This window comes from Schistocerca americana, chromosome X (genome assembly GCF_021461395.2).
Source record: "Schistocerca americana isolate TAMUIC-IGC-003095 chromosome X, iqSchAmer2.1, whole genome shotgun sequence".
NCBI lineage: Eukaryota > Metazoa > Arthropoda > Insecta > Orthoptera > Acrididae > Schistocerca > Schistocerca americana.
Window position 1 is genome coordinate 84,641,203 of NC_060130.1, and position 21,073 is coordinate 84,662,275.

Here is a 21,073-nt window from a genome sequence, read left to right on the forward strand (position 1 = left end):
TCAGATAATGATGCACAAAAATCAACATTCAAATTAATTTTATTTATTTTATTTACATGTCAAGTTCCATAGGACCAAATTGAGGAGAAAATCTCCCAGGTCATGGAACATGTCAGTACATGAAATTACAACATAAAAGTAATAATAGATAAAAATAAAATGTATATGAACCCAAAAAAAGTCAATCCATAAATTTAAGTAAATGCAATCTACAATACAACAAGAACTTACCCCAAAATATACCACCATATGATAAAAGCGAATGAAAATAAGCAAAGTAGACTAATTTTTGTGTCGAATGATCACTCACTTCAGATATTGTTCCAATAGTAAAAATGGCAGCATTAAGTCTTTGAACAAGATCCTAAATGTGGGCTTCCCACGACAGTTTACTATCCATCTGAGCACCTAGAAATTTTAACTGTTCAGTTTCACTAAATATGCCCACTCTGTGAAATTAAAATGTCAGGTTTTGTTGAATTGTGTGTAAGAAACTGTAAAAACTGAGTCTTACTGTGATTTGGAGTTAATTTATTTTCTACAAGCCATGAACTTAGGTCATGAACTGCACTATTTGAAACCAAGCCAATGTTGGACACAACATCCTTTACTACCAAGCTAGTGTCATCGGCAAACAGAAATATTTTAGTTACCCGTAATACTAGAGGGCATATCATTTATATAAATAAGGAACAGGAGTGGCACCAACACTGATACCTGGGTCTGCCCCCACTTGACTTTACCCCACTGAGACCCCCACATCACAGCCATTCTCAACATTGTGAATAATAACCTCTTGCTGTCTGTTGCTAAAATAAGAGGTAAACCAATTGTGAGCTACTCCCCATATTCCGTAAGGTCCAACTTCTGGAGCAGTATTTTGTGATCTACACAATCAAATGCCTTAGTTAAATTAAAATACATGCCTACTACAGTAGTACAAGTTTATATGCCAGCTAGCTCTGCAGATGACGAAGAAATTTAAGAAATGTATGACAAAATAAAAGAAATTATTCAGATAGTGAAGGGAGATGAAAATTTAATAGTCATGGGTGACTGGAATTCGGTAGTAGGAAAAGGGAGAGAAGGAAACGTAGTAGGTAAACATGGATTGGGGCTAAGAAATGAAAGAGGAAGCCGCCTGGTAGAATTTTGCACAGAGCACAACTTAATCATAGCTAACACTTGGTTCAAGACTCATAAAAGAAGGTTGTATACATGGAAGAAGCCTGGAGGAACTGACAGATTTCAGATAGATTATATAATGGTAAGACAGAGATTTAGGAACCAGGTTTTAAATTGTAAGATATTTCCAGGGGCAGATGTGGGCTCTGACCACAATCTATTGGTTATGAACTGTAGATTAAAACTGAAGAAACTGCAAAGAAATGGGAATTTAAGGAGATGGGACCCGGATAAACTGAAAGAACCAGAGGTTGCACAGAGTTTCAGGGAGAGCGTAAGAGAACAAATGGTAGGAATGGGGGAAAGAAATACAGTAGAAGAAGAATGGGTAGCTTTGAGGGATGAAGTAGTGAAGGCCGCAAAGGATCAAGTAGGTTAAGACGAGGGCTAGTGGAAATCCTTGGGTAACAGAAGAAATATTGAATTTAATTGATGGAAGGCGAAAATATAAAAATGCAGTAAATGAAGCAGGCAAAAAAGAATACAAACGTCTCAAAAATGAGATCGACAGGAAGTGCAAAATGGCTAAGCAGGGATTGCAAGGGATAAATGTAAGGATGTAGAGGCTTATCTCACTAGGGGTAAGATAGATACTGCCTACAGGAAAATTAAAGAGACCTTCGGAGAAAAGAGAACCACTTGTGTGAATATTAAGAGCTCAGATGGAAACCCAGTTTTAAGCAAAGAAGGGAAAGCAGAAAGGTGGAAGGAGTATATAGAGGGTCTATACAAGGGCGATGTACTTGAGGATAATATTATGGAAATGGAAGAGGATGTAGATGAAGATCAAATGGGAGATATGATACTGCATAAAGAGTTTGACAGAGCACTGAAAGACCTAAGTCGAAACAAGGCCCCGGGAGTAGATAACATTCCATTAGAACTACTGACAACCATGGGAGAGTCAGTCCTGACAAAACTCTACCATCTGGTGAGCAAGATGTATGAGACAGGTGAAATACCCTCAGACTTCAAGAAGAATATAATAATTCCAATCCCAAAGAAAGCAGGTGTGACAGATGTGAAAATTACCGAACTATCAGTTTAATAAGTCACGGTTGCAAAATACTAACACGAATTCTTTACAGACGAATGAAAAGACTAGTAGAAGCCGACCTAGGGGAAGATCAGTTTGGATTCCGTAGAAATATTGGAACACGTGAGGCAATACTGACCCTACGACTTATCTTAAAAGAAAGATTAAGGAAAGGCAAACCTACGTTTCTAGCATTTGTAGACTTAGAGAAAGCTTTTAACAATGTTGACTGGAATACTCTCTTTCAAATTCTAAAGGTGGCGGGGGTAAAGTATAGGGAGCGAATGGCTATTCTCAATTTGTACAGAAACCAGATGGCAGTTGTAAGAGTCGAGGGGCATGAAAGGAAGCAACGGTTGGGAAGGGAGTGAGACAGGGTTGTAGCCTCTCCCCGATGTTATTCAATCTGTATATTGAGGAAGCAATGAAGGAAACAAAAGAAAAATGTGGAGTAGGTATTAAAATCCATGGAGAAGTAATAAAAACTTTGAGGTTCGCCGATGACATTGTAATTCTGTCAGAGACAGCAAAGGACTTGGAAGAGCAGTTGAACGGAATGGATAGTGTCTTGAAAGGAGGATATAAGATGAATATCAACAAAAGCAAAACGAGGATAATGGAATGTAGTCGAATTAAGTAGGGGGTGATGCTGAGGGAATTAGATTAGGAAATGAGACGCTTAAAGTAGTAAAGGAGTTTTGCTATTTGGGGAGCAAAATAACTGATGATGGTCGAAGTAGAGAGGATATGAAATGTAGACTGGCAATGGCAAGGAAAGCATTTCTGAAGAAGAGAAATTTGTTAACATCGAGTATAGATTTAAGTGTCAGGAAGTCGTTTCTGAAAGTATTTGTATGGAGTGTAGCCATGTATGGAAGTGAAACATGGATGATAAATAGTTTAGACAAGAAGAGAATAGAAGCTTTCGAAATGTGGTGCTACAGAAGAATGCTTATGATTGGATGGGTAGATCACATAACTAATGAGGAGGTGTTGAATAGGATTGGGGAGAAGAGAAGTTTATGGCACAACTTGACTAGAAGAAGGGATCGGTTGGTAGGACATGTTCTTAGGCATCAAGGGATCACCAATTTAGTATTGGAGGGCAGCGTGGAGGGTAAAAATCGTAGAGGGAGACCAAGAGATGAATACACTAAGCAGATTGAGAAGGATGTAGGTTGCAGTAGGTACTGGGAGATGAAGAAGCTTGCACAGGATAGAGTAGCATGGAGAGCTGCATCAAACCAGTCTCAGGACTGAAGACCACAACAACAAGAAGCAACTTCCCCACCACACAAAGAACTCCTTGAAAAACAGCCAGCTAATCTGTATCCTGGTAAAGGAAGCCCCTGAATTGTCAAATTATTATGTGGTACTCCAATATACCAATAATTCCAGAATCACATCTGTAAGCAGTTCACTAACTTTATCTCTAATACCTTTTATATTTTGATGAAATATGCTAATTCCTTCTCTTCTTGGAAACATGACTTCCTCTGAATGTAAGCCTTTAGTTAGAGGGACTTCCTTTTAGCAGGTATACATATCAGCTGTCTTCACTCTAAAATAGGTGCAGCTTCAACATCAACTACTACAGGAATTTTTCCATGAGTGATCCTACCAACACCCACTACACTGTCGTCTATAAGCTTTGCCAGCTTCCCCTTCCCATAACTTCTGAGGTGGAGGCCATGCCTAGTGAAACATGACAGAATAAATTGTCCCTCATAGTTTGGGAATATCGGTACCAGGTTTGTTGTCAATGCTCCCTTCAATTTTTCAAATGCTGTCTAAAAGTTGACTATGGAAATTCCACACCTTTTTTCAACAAATGATTCAATAGCTTAGCAATTTCGGCAAACTCTTCAATGAATTCCCATTAGTAATTACAGAACCATAAAAATGATTGAAACTGCTATGTAGTTTGTGGTGGTAAGAAAGCACATTCTGCAGAAGTTAGGCGTGCGTCAATTTTCACATCTTCCTCTCATTACTGAGTGTTAACTGTGCTGGATTTAGCCTCTTAAAGAATTCCTATGACCATTGCATGTGCTCTTCCATATCCTTAGAAAATGCAGTTATGTTGTTGAGATAAAAAACAGTCTTCATTTTAATCCTCTGAGCACTCCGTCGGATACTAATAGCCTCCGAGATAGCTGGCACATTCTTCAGACCAAATGGCAGCCTAAAATATTGATAGTGACTCCAAGGGACAGTAAATGTGGTCTTTGGCTGCTCTTCCAGAACCACTTCCAACAGTGATAACCACTCCTCACACACATTGTGAAGTATTTACATTGACTTAAGTTCTCTCTAATCTCCATTATATTTAGTACAGGATGTCTGTCCATCACCGCTCATGCAGCAAAATCTATGCTTTTTTGTTCCATTCTATGATTTTTTCAGGACTATTACAATGGTAGCTGCCCATGGACTGTAACTTGATTCAGTATTGCCCTCAGCCAGCAGTTGATCAATAAATTCTTCCGGTATAGGGTATAGGTGCCTAGGTATCCTGTACGGCTTCTTATACACTAGAGCATTGTTAACCGTTGGTATGGTATGGTGAGTTACCAGTATTGCAGCTAATGATTGACCAGGATTGAACAGGTTGACAAATCATATTAACAAGACTTTCATTGTTGACTTATCTCTTCCCTCCAAATTGTTTTACCTTATTGCATAATGCAATTGTGTTGATGGTCTGGTTGTGGCAAAGGTCCTCACATGACCTACCCAGATTATACTCGTCCATGATCTCCAAGTTTGCAATCTATAAGCTCAACTTGTCAGAGCTAAAATCATCCACACTTTCCAAAACCATACAATCCCCATCTATTTCCTTCACATGTACCAGGCTTCAGTGGACAATATAGTGCAACATGTCCATCTTGTTATTGCATTCCAGTACCTCTGCAACACGCATCATCTGAAGGTCAGTACCCACCCGCATTTGTAACACTGAAGTTTTCTGCATTGCTTTTTAACATGGTCCATATGTCCACAGCTGTAGCATTTCATCTTTGTGTGGAAAAAGAAACACACAACCCTTATCTTGTCCTCAGGCCACAATATTGATCTCTTCCACTTGCTTAGCAGCCATAATGGTGGCAGCAAAATCCTTCGGGTTTTCCATTGTCGCTCTCCTTGACATGTCTGCTGGAAGTCCTCTTAAAAACACATCTGATTCCTGTTCTCCTCTTCTTGTGGAGTAATTCTGTCTGCTTCTACTTTCTGTGTAAGCTCGTACAAGTTAGCATTGATTTTCCTAATTCTGCCTATGAATGCCTCTACCAACTCGCTTCACTTTTGAGACAACCCATTAAGCTGTTCTCTAAAAAAACCTTGCGATATTCTGCTTGTGATAACGTGGTTAGTGGGCCTTCTTAAGCTGCTTAAATGTCTGTGCTTTATCCAGCACTTGATGGTACTGATTTATGCTGCTTGCATCACAACCAACTGTAATTTAGACACATCCAAGGATGTCTTGTCTGACTGCCCAACCTAGCGGCAGCTTCCAGGTCATCACTGAACATTGAGACATCCTCGGTTGCCCTACCCGAAAAAGGAGTTGCTAGATTAGCTGTGACAAGATCCACAGAAGGGATAGGTGAACTAACCAAAGCTTTTGCTTCCACTACATCCACTTGTTTATGCTCATTCTCGCTATTAAAAGTCTCCCTCTCTTTGCAAAGCTTCATTTATCTCCTTTAGCTCGGCAAACTGCCTTGCCAAGAGTTCATCCATTTCCTGGATTGTCATTGTTTCTGTTTTTGGCATTTGTGCAAACTCTTAACACACCACTCTAATGAAAGCATCAACCACAATACACACAGACACGGTTACAAGAACAAACTACACTATTCCTTATGAAGGATAATAGCCCAATGTTATTCAGAACACTGATGCACTTTGTGGCCATTGCTTCGTCTTGTGCTGCACATAGCTGGCACCACTCACATGCATAGGAAGTCATTCCCAGCCAAATTACAATACTGGCACCTCACTGGTTGTAAGTAACATTCCTTATAATTACCCCTATACAACAGAATCCCAATCCCTGAAAAGGCAGCAGGTCATAGTTATCGGGCAGTGCCATTGGCTGGTGATGACTTCATTCATTTCTGGTTGTTTGGTTTAGTTGGCTCCGGAAGTAACAGTTTAGAATCGCAGACAGTCTAGTACCGGCTGTACAGCTGTTCTACATTCTGAGGCTCTGTCTCTTTTGCATTTTATGCTAAGGAAAATTCAGTAACAGGGTGTAATTTGTCAGAACTGTAAAATGCAGATATTTGGTTATGTTATCTATGTAAACCAAAGTGTGTTTGCAGAGACTGTGGTAAATGTTATAGATCTTGATAATGATCTTAAACCTACATAGATGTGTGAAAAAATACTAATATAATTTAGGTGCAAATCCCCATGTCCTGTATGGGCATCCATTGTTCAGTGTGTTTATGGTGGTGAGGTATGTGGATACTTCAGACTTTTATTGAGAGAGAGAGAGAGAGAGAGAGAGAGAGAGAGAGAGAGAGAGAGAGAGATGCAAAAAGGGACATAATTGAAATGTAATCATCAAATGATTCTCTTAAATTTTTTCAAATTGAGTTGATATAACAAACCAAAATCTGAACTCAATTTCAAGATGAGTGAGGTTCAAATCTCCACCTGGCCATTTTAATTTAAGTTTTCTGTGATTTCCTCTTCTCACTTCAAAGAAATGCAATAATAATTTGATTCCAGTGCCATTTCCTTCACATCTCCTCATGAGCTAATGTTCTGTTCCTAATGTTCTGGGTTGACAAAATGTTAAACTTTTATATTTCTTCCTTTTTATCTGATAAAATAAAGAAACCACATACAGAAATGATAAAATAAAGAAACCACATACAGAAATATGTGCATGTGTTATTCAGTTGTTTCTGCTTGGACTGTGTTATAATGAAATATGTTGTTTTAATGGTGACAGCATCTTTCAAGAACCTAGAGGACAGATGTCATGTGAGAAAATTTATGTATTCTTCTTTATTATTTTGTGTAATCTTTAATTTGGATGGTAGGATGTGGAATCAAACCTGTATACTCCCATATATAAATTAGTCAGTTCTTGTAAATAATTACTGGGTTTAATTTTTTGTGTTTTTTTTTTATCTGGAAATTGAGTAATCATTGTTTAGTATAACATTGTTTGTAATTATATAATTTGTATTTTTAAATAATTTATGAGTAATGATTACATACCTCCTGCAGGATGTGCCTTGTTTATCGCCTGGGGGGAGCTACAAAGGATGTTACAGTTGTATTGTGCTGTGCAGGAATGTACACAGTGAAAGGCCATGTGTATAAAGCAAACTTCGAAGGGGACAAGTTCACAGAAATACTTGCCAACTTTCTCGCCAAAATATTTCACCAGTGAGTTCAATTGGTCTCTGTTATTACAAGATGTCTCTCTTCTTGACACTGTGTTATTGTAATATTGTTGATAGTTACCCTATGTATGATTTGTGATCAAAAAGTAATGGAAATTTTTATTTTCCTAAAAGAATCTTTGTTTATTCATAATCATCAGCCTTTTCCGCTTCAAAGTAATCCCCCTCAGATATGATACACTTACGCCAGCTCTTTTTCCAATCTTGGAAGTGCTTCTGAAATTCACTTTTCGTTATGATGTTCAGCTCCTTCAGTGATTCTGTTTTTATCTCATCAGTGGTGGCAAAACAACGTTCTCTCATTGTTCTCATCGACCTCAGGTATAGGAAGAAGTTGCATTTGGCCATGTTTGGTGAGTATGGTGGCTGAGGCGACATAACGTTTGTGGCTTTTGCCAAAAAATCATGATCAAGCATTGAGATGTGAACGGGAGCATTATCGTGGTGCAATTTCCACAAGTAGTTTTGCCACAGTTCTGGCAGGTTTTTTTTTTTCTGCTTCATGCAAACAGCACTTAACTTACAGGTAGTGTTCCTTACTGACTGTACAACCATAAGACAAGAACTCTTGATGCACTATCCAATTGTCATTGAAGAAAACAGTGAGAAGAACCTTGGCATGTGATCGAATTTGTTGAATTTTTTTCAGTCCTGGCTCTTCAGGCAGTTTCCATTGGGACGATTGGGCCTTGGTGTTGGTGTCATACCCGTATACCCATGTTTTGTCACCTGTTTTAATCTTATTTAGAAGTTCTGGATTGTTGTCAACTTTGTTCAGCAATTCCTGAGTGAAGTCTAGGTGGCGACATTTTTGGTCAAAATTCCACGATTTTGGAGCAAACTTTGCTGCTGGTTCACGTTTAATTCCCCCCCCCCCCCCCCCCCCCCCCCCCCCAAAAAAAAAAAAAAAAAAAAAAAAAAAAAAAAAAAAAAAAAAAAAAAAAAAAACCTTGGCATGAGCCAAAGGATATGCTGACATCATCAGCAACATCTTTTCCAGAGCCATTTTCTTTACTACTTCCACTTTATAAGTAATGATGTGCTAGGGCATCCAGAAAAGTTACTGTCTTTATCTTCTCAACCCTCTTTGGAATGTTCATACCCCTCATAAATTCTTGTCTTACTCATAGTAGAGTTGCCAAAAGCCACAGTCAGTATTTCAAATGTTGTGCTACACTTTATTCAATTTTTCAAGCAAAATTTAGTGCAACAATGTGGAGAAAACATAGATTGCTACTTACTGTAAAGATAACACACTAAATTGGAGACAGGCACAGTTAAAAGACTCAAATAAGCTTTTAGCAATGGCCTTCATTGGAAAAATAGAAACACACACCATTCATTCACGCAAGCAAGCACACCTCACGCACACATGACCCCAGCTGCCGGAGTTGGCGGTCAGTAGTTCATGAGGTGTGCTTGCTTGTGTGAATGAATGGAGTGTGTGTCTCTTTTTGCAATGAAGGCTGTTGCTGAAAGCGTATTTGTAAGCGTCTTTTAATTGTGCCTGTCTGCAACTAACAGTAAGTAGCAGTCTATCTTTTCCTATGTTGGATATTCCTGCCTGGAGTTTCCATTGTTTAAAATTTAGTGTAAATTCTTTGATCCACCTTTTTCGAAAGTAAAACATTTTCCAGGGACTCTGAAAACACATATAACCTTTTCGACTGTGAACAATAAAATAAATATTTAAAACAGCTGAAAATCCCAAACATATATCAGGAATATGTGTATCAACAAGAGAAAAAAAGGAAAAAAATTGAAGATCAGATGTATGAAGCCCACGAAATAAAAAAATTCCCATTACTTTTTTTTATCACATTTTGTGTTACGTGTAGTGATGATTGTTGTCCCACTCCTAGTAGTTGGTCATTTTGACAATATGTGCAAAATGCACCTGTCTCCTTTGAAAATATAATATTTTACTGTTAATTCCTTTCCAAACACTACAGAAGACTGCCAGTGGTGTATGAAATACAGTAATATTGTTGTTGTTGTTGTTGTTGTGGTCTTCAGTCATGAGACTGGTTTGATGCAGCTCTCCATGCTACTCTATCCTGTGCAAGCTTCTTCATCTCCCAGTACCTACTGCAGCCTACATCCTTCTGAATCTGTTTAGTGTATTCATCTCTTGGTCTCCCTCTACGATTTTTACCCTCCACACTGCCCTCCAATACTAAATTGGTGATCCCTCGATGTCTCAGAACATGTCCTACCAATCGATCCCTTCTTCTAGTCAAGTTGTGCCACAAGCTCCTCTTCTCCCCAATTCTATTCAATACCTCCTCATTAGATATGTGATCTACCCATCTAATCTTCAGCATTCTTCTGTAGCACCACATTTCGAAAGCTTCTATTCTCTTCTTGTCTGAACTATTTATCGTCCACGTTTCACTTCCATACATGGCTACACTTCACACAGTAATATTAAGAACAGTAAATTGTCTTTGGTTTATTAATGAGTTTTCAGTGATAATGAAAAGTATAAATTGCCTTGAAATAGAATACATGTATGATGCAATTTGAAACAGTATTGAGATGTATTCATAGTCTTACGTTTGTTGTGTAAACTGTGTTACTAAACATCTAACCCACTGTTTGGCATATGGTTCATGATTCCAGTTACAGATTGCCTATCTGATGGCTTCCAAGGGCAACAAAAATTTGACTTTCAGTATTTCATTTAATTATTGGCCAAATTTAAAACATTAAAATTCTGTCATAATTTACTCGTTAAGAGGTATAAATCTTATGTTAAAAGTCGGGCACAGTAATAAAAGTCTTATAGTTAGAAATGATGTACGTATCTTGAGGCAACGTAACTCAGGGCGTGCAAGTTGTCCAGGCTATATTCACCCAGAATTTGAGAATGAGAGCACTTAGCAACTTCCAACTAACTTTACACGTAATTTCAAATCTTTTCTAAACTTTTCTCACTTACATGTTTAATGTCAAATATATTTAACACATTAACTCGTTTGTAGAGTAATCATACAGTTAGAAACTGTTTTATACATGAGTGTTAGATTCTTTAAAGAATCTTCACTGAGGTTTACTGTTAATTACTAGGATGTGATCAGAAAATTGGCTATAGCAGTTGTCAATGCTAGTATTGCAAACCCATGCAAGGTTGCATTTATATGGTGAAATGTATTATAATGTGAGATAATGTAATGGAGAAAAACTGTGTAGCTTTAATACAGGGTGTACATAAAGTCCGGGAACACTTTCAGTTATTTATTGCGTAAGAACCAAACATTGTACAGATATCATACATGTCATCTTGAAGAGAAACCCTGTAGGTATTTTTCCATGTATACCATGTAGTTTGGTAATTTGCCGATAGTCAGGGCTAGTCGCAAACGTGGCAGGTTTTCTGTGTGTTGGAGTTCAACAAAAACGAGTGTGCTACAGCTGTTCAATGGATGCTTAGAACCAAGTATGGTAAGAAGCCACCAACAAGGAAGGCCATTTAGCACTAGTACAACAAATTCATTAGGATGGGTTGCTTGTGCCCAGAAAAGAGAAGCATGTATAAGAGATTGGGAAGGCAATTTAATCAACCAAGATAGCATAACTCTTGTTACAGATCCTTACCATTTTGAAATGATGGGAAATATTAGCTCAGAAAATAACTGGATATGTAACCAAATATGTGCTAAGTAAATGTTGATAAATATAAATTTAAAGATAGAAGGAACCAGGGCATAAACAGTGGAATTATATCTTGATAGAAAAACGGACAGTGTGTGACATAAACTTGAGCCCTGTGCATGATTACCCGTAAACACTATATCTAAGTTTTTCTTTGGTTTCCTTCACTGCTTGCTCATTGTACCAGTTGAATAACACCAAAGATAGGCTAGAGCCCTGTCTCTTTCCCTTCTCAATCACTTCTTCCCTTTCATGCCCTTCAACCCTTATAATTGCTATTAATTTTTCCTGCTGTTGGCTTCTACCAATTTTTCCCTTTTGTAAATAATTTCAGTATTTTGCAACCGTGAATTACTATACTGATATTTTGGTAATAGTCACACCTGTCAGCAACTGCTTCCTTTGGAATTGGAATTAGTTATTCTTCTTGAAGTCTGAAGGTATTTTGCCTGTTGTCTCATATATTTTGCATACCAGGGTGCGTAGTTTTGTCATGACTGGTTCTCAAAAGGACATCAGCAGATGTTACTGATAAAAATCTGCCTCAGGGGCCTTGTTTTGGCATAGATCTTTTGGTCCTAGGTCAAATTACTCTTGCAGTATCATAGCTCCCATCTCATCTTCATCTACTTCCTTTTCCCCTTTCTATAATATTGCCTTCAACTTAATTTCCCTTGTATAGCTCATCTATATATTTCTTCCACATTTCTGCTTTCCCCCGTTTGCTTGGTACTGGTTCTCCATCTAAGCTCATGATATTCATACAGCTGCTTCTCTTTTTTACCAAATCCCTCTTAATTTATCCGTAGGCAGTATCATTCCCTTGCAAACATTTGCTCATGTCCTGGTGGAATGTCCACCTTATAAAAATATCGTAATCTAGTCAGTTACTTTATATTTTAAGATTAAAAAAGAAATATTTATAGATTTTTAATGAATTCTTCTACCAGATTCTGTAAATGCTTTAAAATTTTCAGTTAAACTTACCCCAAAAATTTAAATCTTAGGATTAGATGTCACTTTCCCAGTGAATGTCATACTAAATATTTTCAGGTTTAGGTCCATACTTGCACATCAGTAACTATTTAAGTAGTATGTTGTAAATAAAAATCTTGATGAAATTTCCATTTCTTAAATTATTTTTATGGCGGGCTTAAAGTAACACTCATTGATAGCCCACATTACTGAAAGTGCGTTGATATTACTAAGAGTTTGGTAAAAGATATTTTCAGGTTCTGGACCCTACTTACATATTAGTATGTATTTAAAAAGTATGTTGTTGATGCAAGTAAAGAACAAATAATGAATATTTCTGTTTAAAAAAATTTTTTTACGGCAACTGTCGGGAAAATTGTGTTGGTATTGCTAGAGTTAAACAAATGTCTTCAAGATGATCATGAGTGAACATTACATAATATTCTGGCCCCACATTTTTGAGCAACGAAGACTTACAAAAGAAAGATGAGTTACCCTAGGACATTATTCCATATGACATTATTGAATTAAAGTATGCAAAATATGTCACCTTACTGATTTGTCTCCCCAAGGTTTACAATGATTCTAAGTGCAAATGCAGCTGAACTAAGCTGTTTTAAGAGTTCCAAAATTAAATCCCTGGAATATATTGCTAGACTTACTAAGTACAACATTCTGCAGTCTTTTGTTTAGCTATGGCATTGATTGGTTGGTTATACCATCAATCCCACCAAACTTCAATTTATCTAAGAGAATGCTGCGATTCACATAGTCAGATGCCTTAGATAAGTTGCAGAAAATACCAGACGGCGCTATTTTATTATTTAGTGCTCGTCAAATTTGGCAAGGGAATATGTAAATGGCATTCGCAGTAGAGCAGCTCTTCTGAAACCCAAACTGTGGTTCGTTGAGGATATCAGTGCTGCTAAGGTGAGATAATACTCTAGAATACATCACTTTCTCAAACATTTTGGAAAATGGTGTCAGCAGTGAAGCTGGTCAGTAGTTATTGAACTGACATCTCTTTTTATCACCTTTCTTAAAGAGAGGTTTGACAACAGCATATTTCAGTCTCTTTGGAAAAATGAGTTATGTTAGTGATACATCACATATTTCAGATAAGACCATGCTTTTTATATTGGAACAAAACTTAATAATATTGTATTGGAAACACTATCTAAACCAGATGAGCTTTTATTTTCAAGAGTATGGATAATTTTCTGAATTTCAGAAGGAGAAGCTGGTAATACATTCATATGATTGAATTTTATGAGAGTTTCAACACACTGCTGTGATTTTCCCCTTTAACTGTTTGTCCCTATACTTTCTACCAATTATTAAATGTACTTACTACCAGTGACTCATCATTACATCACTGCCATTCAGTTCAGTAGTGGTGATATCCTGTGCCTCGTTGTCCTGTCTCTCATTTCACTGCATTCCATAAGGCCCCAAGTCTGTTGTCAGAATTACTGATTTCTGACGTGATGTGAAGGTTTCTTGAATTTTTAATAATTTTTCTTAGTAATTTTGAGTAGTTTTGTTGTGTGCAACTACAGCTGGATCAATACTTGTTCTTGCTAATAGGTACATTTTCCTTTTCCTTGAAGATGATATTTTAATTGCTGTAGTGATCCATGGTTTTCATATGGCCATTTAATATTCTTTCTAATTAGCATATATGGAAAGGTATTTTCAAATAATTAAATGAATTTATCATGGAATAGGTAAAATTTAATTTAGCATTTGGTTCAGCATAAATTTCATCTCGGGTTATCTCTTGTAAGCTGTTCTTAAAAACATCTGTTGTGGAGGCATTAATTATTCTGATTTCCACTTAAGTGTATCCATACTGTAAGGCACTAGGTAATTTATGCTAACAAACAGTGCATCATGTTCAGAGAGAGCATTTGTTACTGGGTAAATGGTATTTTTCTGGCTTTGAGCTTTAAAACCAATTAGGGTCCTACAGTCTTCATCCATCTGTGTTGGAAAGTTAATTACTGGAGTAAAATTGTGTGATCCAAATAAAGTTCCCTATTTTTCCTATCAGGATCCTTTAGAAAATGTGCATTGAAGTCACCACAGACCATTAACTGCTTGCTGCTGCCTGACAGATAGCACAGTAAGGAATCCAGATTCCTCATAAATAGTTCAAAATTTCCTTGTGGGTATCTATATAATTCACAGATACACTTCTCTGTATGCTGATCACTACAAAAACTACTTGCCTTAATGTTTTTGAACTTGTGTTCTGCCTTAATATATGTAACAAATCTTCCTTTTCATATATTATTTCTGCATGAGTAAGCTGCTGGAGTTAATGTTTTATACATAATAATAACAAGGAGCATACTAAGAGTGTTAGAAAATAGTCTTGCTGCATATAATGTTAATTTATAGCAGTGCACTTTAGTAGTATCTTTACACACCTTGTGATCACATGGTTTCTTTGTCAATGAAAGTCTCTCTACTGTATAACAGATTTGTTTTTGTGACCACTCACACCATTAATCCTCACATAAATCCATATTTTATGATTTTAGTCTCATTTTCCATTTCTTAATAGCTGTACTTTATTTACATGTATCATCTTGAACATGCAAATCTGAAGTGTCCTCCAGCTTCCCCCGTTCGTGTCCTGTGAAAGCCTACACTCATCTACTTTGTCTTATTTGTTGCTGACAGCCACATTTACCTGTGCACTCTAATATGCATAACAAGAAGTTACAAGCAGAGGATTTGAACGTAATTTTTAAAATATTAAATGTAAATCACACTATTTCACATAGTTTTACACTTCCAATTTTTATCTCTCTTATTCCGTCGTCATTCTATCATTTACAAAATTCAAACGAATAAAGAAATGTGTTGATGAACTGCTATGATAAAAATGTGTCTTTGCTTACAGTATGAACGTTACAACAGCTACTAGTGATAGTTAGCGCTCTAATCGATCTACTGTATGCGGCCGATCACTACACACACTCCCCCCTGCGGGTCCAGGGATTACAATAGGCCCGAGGTATTCATGTCTGTCTTAAGAGGTGACAAAAATGAGTCTCATACGTTTCAGCCTTTATGGGGTGGTCCCCTGTAGGGTTTGACCTTCATTTTTCAAAATTTTCCCAAAGAGTGAGCCAATTGGGGAAGGGCGCCTTACACGGTTTATCCTGTCCATTGTCTATAGAGATCTTTAGCCCATTTCCTCGCCGTCACATTGCAGTCCAGCTCATCCTCCATCTCTTGGGCAAGGAACCTTCCTGGATGTGTTTTCCACCATGCACTGTGCAGTGTCGCTTTCTGCACCAACGATGACCATGGACTTCTTTGCACCTCATATCCAGCATGGCAGCCAGTCCGTTGTGGTGGGGCCGCCATGTACCCTGTTGGTTGTAGCCCCCTGACAAAACGGGGATGGCTCTGATGATGCCTGCGCTGTTAACTCCCAACATATGCCAAGGATATGCCTGTCACCCTGGGGCATCAGGACTCCCGGCAATGGCCATCGTGCCAGGTGGCCTTTGCTGTGGCTGGGTGGCGCCCGTGGGGAGGGCCCCTGGTCAGAGTGGGTGGCATCGGGGCAGATGATGCGCAATAAAGCGTACCACATCATCACTTGGCGGTGATCAGCCACCAGCAGTCTCTAAGAGTTCCACGTCTCAGTACAATGCAAGAAATTCTGACCCTAAATCATTCACCTCCCAGGCCACACCATGGGGGAACGCCAGGCTAAGGATGGCAGCGAACCTTATTCACCCTGGTACCTCGTACATACGAGAGCTGATGGGGACTCCTTTGTTTCGATGAAGTCACAGTTTTTTGTAGAGCATTTACAGGACAAGTTTAGGGAGGTGGAGGGCTTGTCCAAAATGCGTTCTGGGTCAGTCTTGATAAAAATAGCATCCTCTGCCCAGTCATGGGCTTTACTCACTTGTAAAAAGTTGGGGGATGTTTCCGTTACCATCACATCACATAAGAGCTTAAATATGGTGCAGGGTACTATATTCCACAGAGACCTTCTTTTACTGTCTGACGATGAGCTGTGCGCCAATTTAGAGCAGCGAGGTGTACATTTCGTCCGGCATGTCCTCCGGGGTCTGAGGGATAATCAGGTTGCCATCGGTGCCTTCATCTTGGCCTTCGAGGGTGATACATTGCCTGAGAAGGTCAAGGTGGTGGTCTACCGCTGTGATGTAAGGCCCTATATCCCTGTCCCGATGCGGTGCTTTAAGTGCTGGAAGTTTGGCCATATGTCTTCCCGCTCTACTTCCAACATCACATGTTGAGATTATGGATGTCCATCACATCCCAATACTCCATGTGCCCAGCCTCCCATCTGTGTCAACTGGGGTGAGCATCATTCACCTTGCTTGCCAGACTGCAGGATTTTACAGAAAGAGAGGAAAATTATGGAATACAAGACCCTGGACTGACTGACCTGGACTGAGGCTAAGAGGAAATATGAGCGCCTACATCCTGTGGCTATGACCACCTCACACGCCGCTGCTATGAGAACAGTTGTAGCTCCATCAGTTCCACGAATTCCACTCAACTCTTGGAGCCAGAAGGCTACACCTGCCCCCTTGGTGGTGGTGGTGGTGGTGGTGGTGGTGGTGGTGGTGGGGGGGGGGGGGGGGGCAATTCCCTCCTGTTGCTCCCGCATCGCCTACCTCGGGAGCACTGCCCCACCAACCATCGGGGACACCAGTCCCCACTTCTCAGCTGGAGAAGTCCCTTCCCAGCTTTCTGCTAGTGGGAAAGATGATGCCGCCAGTGGCCGAAGTGCCCAAAAGTAGCTGGTTGTAGGGTTTCACAATCATCCAGAGCCACGGAGACTGAATTAGTGAAACCCTCTCAGCCAGAGAGACCCAAGGAGCAGAGAGAAAAGTCCAAAAAGAAGACCTCTATGACCAAGGAAATTGTGGTGGCACCCACACCACCGCTACCTACAAGGTCTGCATCTGGGGATGAGGTGGAGATGCTCGCATCTGCTGAGGACCTACACTACTGGCCATAAAAATTGCTACACCACGAAGATGACGTGCTACAGACCCGAAATTCAACTGACAGGAAGAAGGTGCTGTGATATGCAAATGATAAGCTTTTCAGAGCATTCACACAAGGTTGGCGCCGGTGGTGACACCTACAACGTGCTGACATGAGGAAAGTTTCCAACCAATTTCTCATACACAAACAGCAGTAGACCGGCGTTGCCTGGTGAAACGTTGTTGTGATGCCTCGTGTAAGGAGGAGAAATGCGTACCATCACTTTTCCGACTTTGATAAAGGTCGGATTGTAGCCTATCGCGCTTGCAGTTTATCGTATTACTACATTGCTGCTCGCGTTGGTCGAGATCCAATGACTGTTAGCAGAATATGGAATCGGTGGGTTCAGGATCCCAGTGCTGGATCCCAGTGGCCTCGTATCACTAGCAATCGAGAAGACAGGCATCTTATCCGCATGGCAGTAACGGATCATGCAGCCATGTGTTCGACGACGTTTGCAGCAGCATGGACTATCAGCTCGGAGACCATGACTGCGGTTACCCTTGACGCTGCATCACAGACTGGAGCGCCTGCGAATGTGTACTCAACGACAAACCTTGGTGCCCGAATCGCAAAACATCATTTTATCGGATGAATTCAGGTTCTGGTTACAGCATCATGATGGTCACATCTGTGTTTGGCGACATCACGCTGAAAGCACATTGGAAGCGTGTATTTGTCATCGCCATACTGGCATATCACCCGGCGTGATGGTATGGGCTGCCATTGGTTACACGTCTTGGTCACACCTTGTTCGCATTGACGGCACTTTGAACAGTGGACGTTACATCTCAGATGTGTTACGACCCGTGGCTCTACCCTTCATTCGATCCCTGCGAAGCCCTACATTTCAGCAGGATAATGCACAACCGCATGTTGCAGGTCCTGTACAGGCCTTTCTGGATACAGAAAATGTTCAACTGCTGCCCTGGCCAGCACATTCTCCAGATATCTCATCAATTGAAAACGTCTGGTCAATGGTGGCCAAGCAACTGGCTCGTCACAATACACCAGTCACTACTCTTGATGAACTGTGGTATTGTGTTGAAGCTGCATTGGCAGCTGTACCTGTACATGCCATCCAAGCTCTGTTTGACTTAATGCCCAGGCATATCAAGGCCGTTATAATGGCCAGAGGTGATTGTTCTGGGTACTGATTTCCCAGTCTCATGAGGTCATCCTTCAGTGGAATCACGGTGACTTTTTCCACCGCCTGGCTGAGCTACGGCAACTGTTAAGCTTGACACCTGCTATCTGCATTGCACTCCAGGAAACCTGGTTCCCGGCAGTGGGGACCCCATCCCTCCACGGCTATAAGGGATATTACAGGAACCGTAGCAACTATTATAGTGTGTCAGCTGGAGTTTGCATTTATGTCCTAAACTCTGTCTGTAGTGCAACAGTGCCACTTCAAACCCCTCTTGAAGCAGTGGCCATCAGCACAAGGGCGACACAGGAAATAACTGTCTGCAATGTATATCTTCCTCCAGATGGTGCAATACCCCTGAATGTATTAGCTGCACTGATTAATCAACTCCCTAAACCTTTCCTACTTTTTGGATATTTTAACACCCATAACCCCTTGTGGGGTGGCACCGTGCTTAGTGGCCAAGGCAGTGATGTCGAAGCTCTACTGTCTCAGTTCGACCTCTTCCTCGTAAATACTGGGGCCACCACACATTTTATTGTGGCTCATGGTAGTTACTCAGCCATTGATTTATCCATTTGCAGCCCAGGACGTCTCCCATCTATCCACTGGAGAGCACATGACGACCTATGCAGTTGTGACCACTTCCCCATCTTCCTGTAACTGCCCTGTCATCAGGCCAACGGTCACTTATCCAGATGGGTTTTTAAACAAGGTGGACTGGGAAACTTTCACCTCTGCGGGCACCATTGACTCTCCCCCACAGGGTAACATGGGTGTGATGGTTGAGCAGGTGACCACAACAGTCGTTAATGTAGAGGAAAATGCAATCCCTCCCTCTTTTAGATGCCCCCTTGGTGGTTGACAGAAGTCACTGAGGCAATTAAGGAGCATCAGCGAGCTCTACAGCAGCATAAGTGGCACCCTTCCCTGGATCACCTCATAGCCTTTAAGCGGCTCCTTGTCGGCGTTCGCCAGATCATCAAATTACGGATGGAGGAGTGTTGGGAGAGATAAGTCTCATCCATTGGATGCCGTACATCACTTTCCCAAGTCTGGACGAAGATCAGACGTCTTTTTTGTACCAGATCCCAACAGGTGTCCCTGGCATTAACATCAATGGTGTGTTGTCAACCGGCGCTAACGCGATTGCTGAGCACTATGCTTGAGGCTCTGCTTTGGCGATCTAACCCCCCCCCCCCCCCCCCCCCTTTGCACCCTTAAACGGTGGATGGAAAGGAAAGCCCTCTCGTTCGCTACACCCCACAGTGAACCCTATAACGCCCCATTTACATAGTGGGAGCTCCTCAGTGCCCTTGCACATTGCCCTGACACAGCTCCTGGGCCAGATCAGATCCATGGTCAGATGATTAAACATCTCTCATCTGACTGCAAGTGACATCTCCTTGTCATCTTCAATCGGATCTGGTGCATCTCGTCTTTCCATCCCAGTGGTGGGAGAGCACCATCATTCCGATGCTTAAACTCGGTAAAAACCCGCTTGAAGTGGATAGCTATCGGACCATCAGCCTCACCAATGTTCTTTGTAAGCTCCTGGAGTGTATGGTGTGTCTGTGGTTGTGTTGGCTCCTGGAGTCACGTGGTCTACTGACTCCATGCCAGGGCGGCTTCCGCCAGGGTTGCTCTAACACTGATAATCTTGTGTCCCAAGAGTCTGCCATCCGAACAGCCTTTTCCAGATGCCAACACCTAGGTGCCGTCTTGTTTGATTTACAAAAAGCATATGACACCACCTGGCAACATCATATCCTTGCCATATTATACAAGTGTGGTCTCAGAGGCCCACTCCTGTTTTTTTATCCAAAATTTCCTGTCACTTCATACTTTCCGTGTCCAGGTTGATGCCTCCCATAGTTCGCCCCATTTCCAGGAGAGAGGGGTCCCGCAGGGCTCCGTATTGAGTGTATCTCTATTTTTAGTGGCCATTAATGGTGTAGCAGCAGCTGTAGGGCCGTCCGTCCCACTGTCTCTGTATGCAGACGATTTCTGAATTTCACACTGCTCCACCAGTATTGGTGTTGCTGAGTGGTGCCTACAGGGCGCCATCCACAAGGCGCAGTCATGGGCTCTAGCCCACGGTTTCCAGTTTTCGGCCACAAAGTCGTGTACAATGCACTTCTGTTGGTGTTGTATTGTTCATCTGGAACCAGAACTTTACCCTAATGTCGATCCACTCACTGTAGTGGAGACACATCGATTCTTAGAACTGTTTTTTGACGCCCGACTGACTTGGCTTTCTCACCTCAGTCACCTTAAGCAGAAATGCTGGCAGCACCTCAATGCCCTTCGCTGCCTGAGCAACACCAATTGGGGTGCAGATTGCTGTACGCTACTGCAGCTCTACAGAGCCCTTGTTCAATGCCGCCTTGAGTATGGGAGTCTGGTTTATGGTTCGGCTGCACCCTCAGCTTTGCGTTTGCTCGACCCAGTGCACCACTGTGGCGTTTGCCTAGTGACAGACACTTTTAGGACGAGTCTGGTGAATAGTGTCCTGGTGGAGGCCGGAGTCCCTCCATTGCAGGTTAGGTGTGCACAGTTGCTCTCCAGTTACGTTGCATACGTTTGTAGTTCTCTTGC

The 21,073-nt window shown here is 40.8% G+C and overlaps 1 pseudogene; it reads left to right on the plus strand.

Annotated features, from left to right (window-relative positions):
- The window catches only part of LOC124555368, a 204,720-nt pseudogene that overhangs the window by 134,351 nt on the left and 49,296 nt on the right, over window positions 1-21,073 (plus strand).